The sequence below is a fragment of the Chiloscyllium plagiosum genome, unplaced genomic scaffold (assembly GCF_037043375.1).
Source record: "Chiloscyllium plagiosum isolate Xiang-an unplaced genomic scaffold, Cpla_swu_hap1 HiC_scaffold_42, whole genome shotgun sequence".
Classification (NCBI taxonomy): Eukaryota; Metazoa; Chordata; class Chondrichthyes; order Orectolobiformes; family Hemiscylliidae; genus Chiloscyllium; species Chiloscyllium plagiosum.
In genome coordinates this window covers 62322946-62329620 of record NW_028270180.1, presented here as the reverse complement: position 1 = coordinate 62329620, position 6675 = coordinate 62322946, and positions in this window count along the sequence as shown.

Here is a 6675-nt window from a genome sequence, read left to right as displayed (position 1 = left end):
AACCACACTTTTATTGGGTTTGTTTCCATATTAATATTAGTCTGTCTTTTGATTATTCCCAACAAAGTGCATGACCTCACACTCACAACATGAAACTGCAAGTTTTCTCCACTCACTCATACTATCATTATCTTTTTGCAGTTTTGCACGTCCTCATCAAAATAAGCCCGCTCACTGATTGCGTATCGGCAGCAGAACTGGACACATTTCACTCTGCCACTTCCTTCAAGTCATTAAGACAGATAAATCATTGAAGCCCGATGACTGACCATTCTGGATTTCACTAATTATATGTTTTCAACTTGAAAACTGTTCAATAAACCCGATTCGGTGACTTCTTGTGAGTAGACAGTGGGCAGTTAATGCTGATGTATTACCCAACACCATGAACTCTCTCAGTGTGCAATGATCTATTATATGGCTCCTAATTGAGTGTTTGACAGAAATTCGAAAGGACTGTACCGAACAGCTCCCTTGATCAGCTCCGCTAGTCATGTTAGCAAAGAAATCTGGCAAATTGGCAAGTGTGACTTTCCTTTCAATAAATAATGTTGACTCAGTTTGAGTGCAAACATCTCTTCCTCACGTTGTGTTTTTACTCATTTTAAATGGTGTCTCGCATTTTCCAAATGACAGCAAAGACATTAGAGCAGATAGTAGCAATTTAGCCCATCAAGTCAGCTACAGCTTTCAAAGATATCTCGGCTTATTTGTATAATCCTCAACTTTACTTTTCAGCCTTATCTCCGTGGCCCTTGATTGCGGACTGACTAAATAACTGTCTATCTCAGCCTTGAATGTACCCATTCTTGACAGACCTCTGTTGGATGCATTTCCACAGACTTGCTATCCTCCGATAGAGAGAATATTTTCCTCACGTCAGTCTTACATGTTTGACCCCATCCGCTGTGATAAGGCCCACTGGTCCCACATCTTCCCAGGTGTAAATCAGAGCAGAATAAACACCCGAAGGTCGGTCTTAACTCTGCAGAGCCAGCTGTGAGTATTGGAAACATTCTCATATCTTGACATCAGATGACACAAACAGACATGAATTGCACATTAGATTTGCCAAAAGCGAATCTTCTTCAAGATCACATAGAATCATAGAGTCATAGAGATGCACAGCATGGAAACAGACACTTCGATCCAGGCTGTCCATGCTGACCAGATATCCCAACCCAATCTAGTCACACCTGCCCGCACCCGGCCCATTTCCCTCCAAACCCCTTCCATTCATTTGCCCATCAAAATGCCTCTTAAATGTTGCAATTGGACCGGCCTCCACCACATCCTCTTGCAGCGTATTCCATACACGTACCACCCTCTGCGTGAAAGCACTGCTCCATAGGTCTCTTTTATATCTTTCACCTCTAACCCTAAACCTATGCCCTCGAGTTCTGGACTCCCCGACCCCAGGAAAAAGACTTTGTCTGTTAATCCTATCCATGCCCCTCATAATTTTGTAAACCTCGAGAAGGTCACCCCTCAGACTCCGACGCAGCAGGAAAAATAGCCCCAGCCTGATCAGTCTCTCCCTGCAGCTCAGATCCTCCAATCCTGGTAACATCCTTGTAAATCTATTCTGAACTCTTTCAATATTCACAACATCTTTCAGAAAGGAAGGTCAACAAAATTGCAAGGAATATTCCAACATTGGCTGAAACAATGTCCTTTACAGCCGCAACATGACTCCCAACACCTGTACTCAGGACTCTGAGCAATAAAGGAAAGCATACCAAACGCCTTGTTCACTATTCTACCTACCTGCGACTCAACTTTCAAGGATCTACGAACCTGCATTCGAAGGTCTCCTTGTTCAGCAACACTCCCTGGGATCTTACCATTAATGGCATAAGTCCTGCTAAGATTTGCTTTCCCAAAATGCAGCACCTCACATTTATCTCAATTAACTTCCTGCTGCCACTTCTCAGCCCACTGACCCATCTGGTACAGATCCTGTTGTAATCTGAGGTAACCCTCTATAACTCAGCTGGCGATGAAAGCACTGGACCAATACAACAACGTTTTTATTTTCTCGATCCATTGCTATGTTTATTAATCTCTCTGCACATGAAAATGGATCCTTCCCATCCATTTTAATGGATTAAATTCCCTCCAGTGTGGCCCCCTTCGGCCCTACCAGTCCACACTGACCCTCTGAAGATTAACACACCCAGACTCCTTTCCCTGTGAGTAATGTACCAAACACTATGGGCAATTTACCACGGCAAATTCACCTGACGAACACATGTTTGGACTGTGGAAGAAAGCCCACGCAGACAGGGGGAGAATGTGCAAACATCACACAGACAGTGGCCCGACGTTGGAAGCAAACTTGGGACCATGGTGATGCGAGGCAGCAGTGCTAGTTGCTGAGCCACAATTATCTCTCATCAACGCATGTAATTCAACTTGATCTCCCAGCATCCTACTCCGTTCTGAACCAAGAGAGGGGGACAACGAATACTGGGGTCAGGCTGCGGACAGGGCAAGCCAAATCCTCGTATTTCAGGTTGGAAACATTCATTTCATAAGATGAATTAAGCACGGGAGTTAAATCTGTAGTCGTGTCTGAGTGGGAAAGGTGATGGTTTAGATATCCATTGGGAATCCGCACGCAGTTTCGAATTCGTTTTCACTGATTTCCGAAAGGACGATTTCGCGCTCAAACCTGAAAAAAGAACATTCTCAATAAACCATGCCAGTTGTTCGATTTGATTTTGTAACCTCGAGTTCTTATTCAGAACTGTATCACTGTCAAAACCTTGACCGTTTCTCTTCCCACGGATACTGCTGGACACATCGAGTTTCTGCAGTATTCTCTGAATGTACGAAGCAAAAGTGCAACATTACATTCGAATCCGTTAATCACAGTCCTCTATGTACTGACCCTGGTCGGTGGCAAGTTTTCTTCCTATTCGTCAAAGCGCCCATCCCCACCGCTCCCTCCCACATCATTATAAACAGCCGCAGGAAATCTCAGGTTCACCTTCTTCGCTCCAAAGTGAAACTTACCAGCCTCTTGACTCTCTCCTCATAAAGGGAATTCTCATCCCCAGATATTAGGCGCAAGACAGAGGATAGTGAAGAGATTTTGGGAAAATATTGACATTTGAGAGCGGAACAATGTTAAGGAGGCAAAACATGGAAACCAGTCTCCAGCTTTGTGGATCTTCAGAAACTTTTTGGGAAGTGGAATCGGAGGCCAATGAGCAAGGGTGAACTGTCGGACTGAGCAGAAACTGTCAGGACAGCTTCCCCCTCTTTAAGGGGACGGGACATTAACTCTGATGTTCTCGGGACACGAACTGATCTGAGACATTGAAAGATTTCTCGTTTTTGTATATGAGGACTCCAGGACATTGAAAAAGCTCGGGCCAGACAAATACTGAGAGGCTCGAACTCAGACTGTCAGGGTGTGAGAGAGAGTCTTCCCAATGACATGCGTTCGCCTGCAGTGAGTGAGATCAGACTGTTCCTATGTCTCCATAATGAGCGTCCCAGGCTTTATTTTGGAAAAATTACATCTGATAGAGGACAGTTGTCATTCTGGGAAGGGCAGACTGAAGTTGAGATTCAGTAACCGCCTACTTTGGAGGATCGTGCGATGTGCTGGATTGCACGTGACAGCGCATTAGTCTGTTGAATGAAAGATAGCTGATTCAAGAGCCCCCAGGGCGACAGCGATTACTGCCCTTAATGCATCTGTTTGCTTTGCTGCACTGTTTCGATTTCTAATGAGGTTAACAGGTATTCTCCAAATGGAAACAATATCGTGTGAATACCCACAATGACATTTCCCATTGCTGTCAAGATTAATGTCAAGAACTGTGACTTGTGGGAATCTGAAACCAAAAAGAAACTGCTGCAGAAACGAACCAATTTGGAAGTACCTGTGGGAGAAAACACAGCGCTGATGACGTTCTGAAACATTGCCTGTTAATGTCTCTCCAGAAATGCTGCTAGACCTGCTGAGGTTCTCTTGCAAGTTCTGTTTTTATTTTAACTGAATGCTCATTTCATCCATCAGGATGATGCAGCCAGCCTCACCACGCACCGACATTTTACACGTTTGGAAGCTGCGAAATGATGGATTCAAACAAACCCAATAATTATTTGCTCTTCCTCAGCTCCACAAGGAAAGAGACCTGTGAAGTGAATTGCACAGTATCATCCTTTCGTCCTGGATGAGTGGTTAAGGCAATGGAATTGAAATTCATATGGCTTTAATCATGCAGCCTCGAATCCTACTGATGGTGATGGAGAAATGCCAATAATTGTGAAGGGAAATTGCTCCCTGACTTCGACTGGAAGAGTCAGCTTAAAAACAAAAACGGGCAAATTGGGCATGGTGGGAATCTGCAACCCACTGCCTGTCAGGGTGCAGCAAGCAGAAATTTCTAGAGAAATTTGAGACGCATTGAGGTGTACACTTCTACCACCAACTGCGTTTGAAGCTGTGAGCCAACTGTTGGAAAATGAGACGAGAACAGTCAGGGACTTGTGTTCGACTGGTGCAAACCTGTTCAGCTGAAGTGCATTTTCTCTGCTGCAGAAATCTTTGACATGCTGCGGTGAGGTGGTCGGAGAAACTGGCGGATGAGAAGCACGTTAAACTGGTCTCATCCTGACTTCTCTCCTGCTCTCGGGGGATTTGTCTGTCTGTCCACCTGTGTGGATGAAAATGAGGATGATTTCCTCAGGGCGATTACCATACAGTGTGACCACGTCAAAGTTCAGTCCTATGATTGTGTCATTTAAAGCACAGGGAGTATCTCATTGAAATTTACCCTGGAAACATCAGAACATGTAAGATTAAGTGCCTCATGCCGGAAACTGCGACTAGAGTAGATGAATATCCGGTCTCCCGCACTGCAGATAGGCGGAAAGGCCTTTCCCACGCTGAAAGAAATGGAAGAAAGAAGGAAATTGATGGGCAACTAAAATGATCACAAATGAAAAAATAAAAGGGGATTCATTAAGAAAACATACAGCACCATATTTCAATTTCCCTGCAAGTCTAGTGGTAAGGATTCAGTACTCTGACTGCTGTGGCAATGGGAGATTTCCTCTGACCGGTTATCTTGTTGACAGCCTTCCCAAAGCAGGGAATGTTGTATGGTGCTGGCAATTGATGGAGTTTTGTCACAAACAGAATTCAGACTGGCGTAAAACAAATAAGTGTGAATCCTGGAAATCTGAATCAACAACAGGAATTGACAGACAAATTCAGCCGGCCTGACAGCACCCGTGGAGACAAAGAGATTTAATGTTTCATATCGACAGAATCAGGTTACTTGTGCATTTTATTGTTTTAATTCCTGGGTAATTGCCAGTTTCACTTCACGAATCAGCATACATATCAGAATCTCTCATTAGCTGACAAACGTCATCTGTAAAATGAAAAATGTCATATCGGCTGTAATGCTGTTGCTGTTCTCCTGAGTTGGTGAAAGGCTGGCCTTACTGGGCGGCACGGTGACACAGTGGTTAGCACTGCTGCCTCGCAGCGCCAGAGACCCGGGTTCAATTCCCGCCTCAGGCGACTGACTGTGTGGAGTTTACACGTTCTCCCCGTGTCTGCGTGGGTTTGCTCCGGTTTCCTCCCACAGTCCAAAGATGTGCAGGTCAGGTGAATTGGCCATGCTAAATTGCCCGTAGTGTTAGGTAAGGGGTAAATGTAGGGGTATGGGTGGGTTACGCTTCGGCGTGTCGTTGTGGACATGATGGGCCGAAGGGCCTGTTTCCACACTGTAAAGTCATCTCATCTAATCTACTCATTACCTTTATCTTCTCCTTTCTGTCCATGAGCAACAACGTTGAATGGAGAGCTTCTGTTTTCAGTGTCTACCTTCGTATGCTTATGTATTTGTCTCCCTTTATCTCTCTGTACCATCTCACTCTCTTCTACATTTTCCCACTCTCTGTCTGTTAATATCCCTCAATTTCTATTCCTACTCTTGGAAAAGTCTGAAATTCAGTGACAGTATGAGAGTATACCTGTTTTGTGGCTTTCTCCCACTCCCGCCGAACTCGCCTCACCCCCCACCGCCCCGGCCAGAGTGTGTAGAACTGGGCTCACAGTCTCCAGGTAATATCTCTGGCACTGAGGTCTGAGGTCAGGTGACATTTCTTCACTCAAAATATGAGCATTTATAATTGTAATTAGAATTCCTAACCGACCAGAAGAAAAGCAGTTTCTCTCCAATTATAGGATTTCAATGACGTCATTGCAGTTTGCCTAAAATTAATGAATGGTGACAGCAAACAATGAGAGCTGTCATCTCGCAATGGATGCGTTATTACCACAACATTTCCTGGCAAGTCTGCTGTGTCTCCTGCCTCACTTCATTATTTAAAAAAAGACTTGCTGTGACAGCAAGAGACTAAAAGTAGAAGCGATTGAGAAATCATTGTTGAACAGTGTACAGAATCTCGGCGTTGGACTCATGGGTCCACAGCAGACGGCAGGGCTTGGTCTCATCAAATAACAACGGGCTGAGCTCAAACACAAGAAGCATGCTGAGCCCTCACTGTCGCGATATTGGATCAACAACACGGTTTTTACAATAAGTTTATGCAATGTACTTTCAATGTACGGAACATTTCAGAGCATTTGACACCATTCCCGCCTGGTTATTACCAGATGCTTTAACTGACAAAGCCACATAC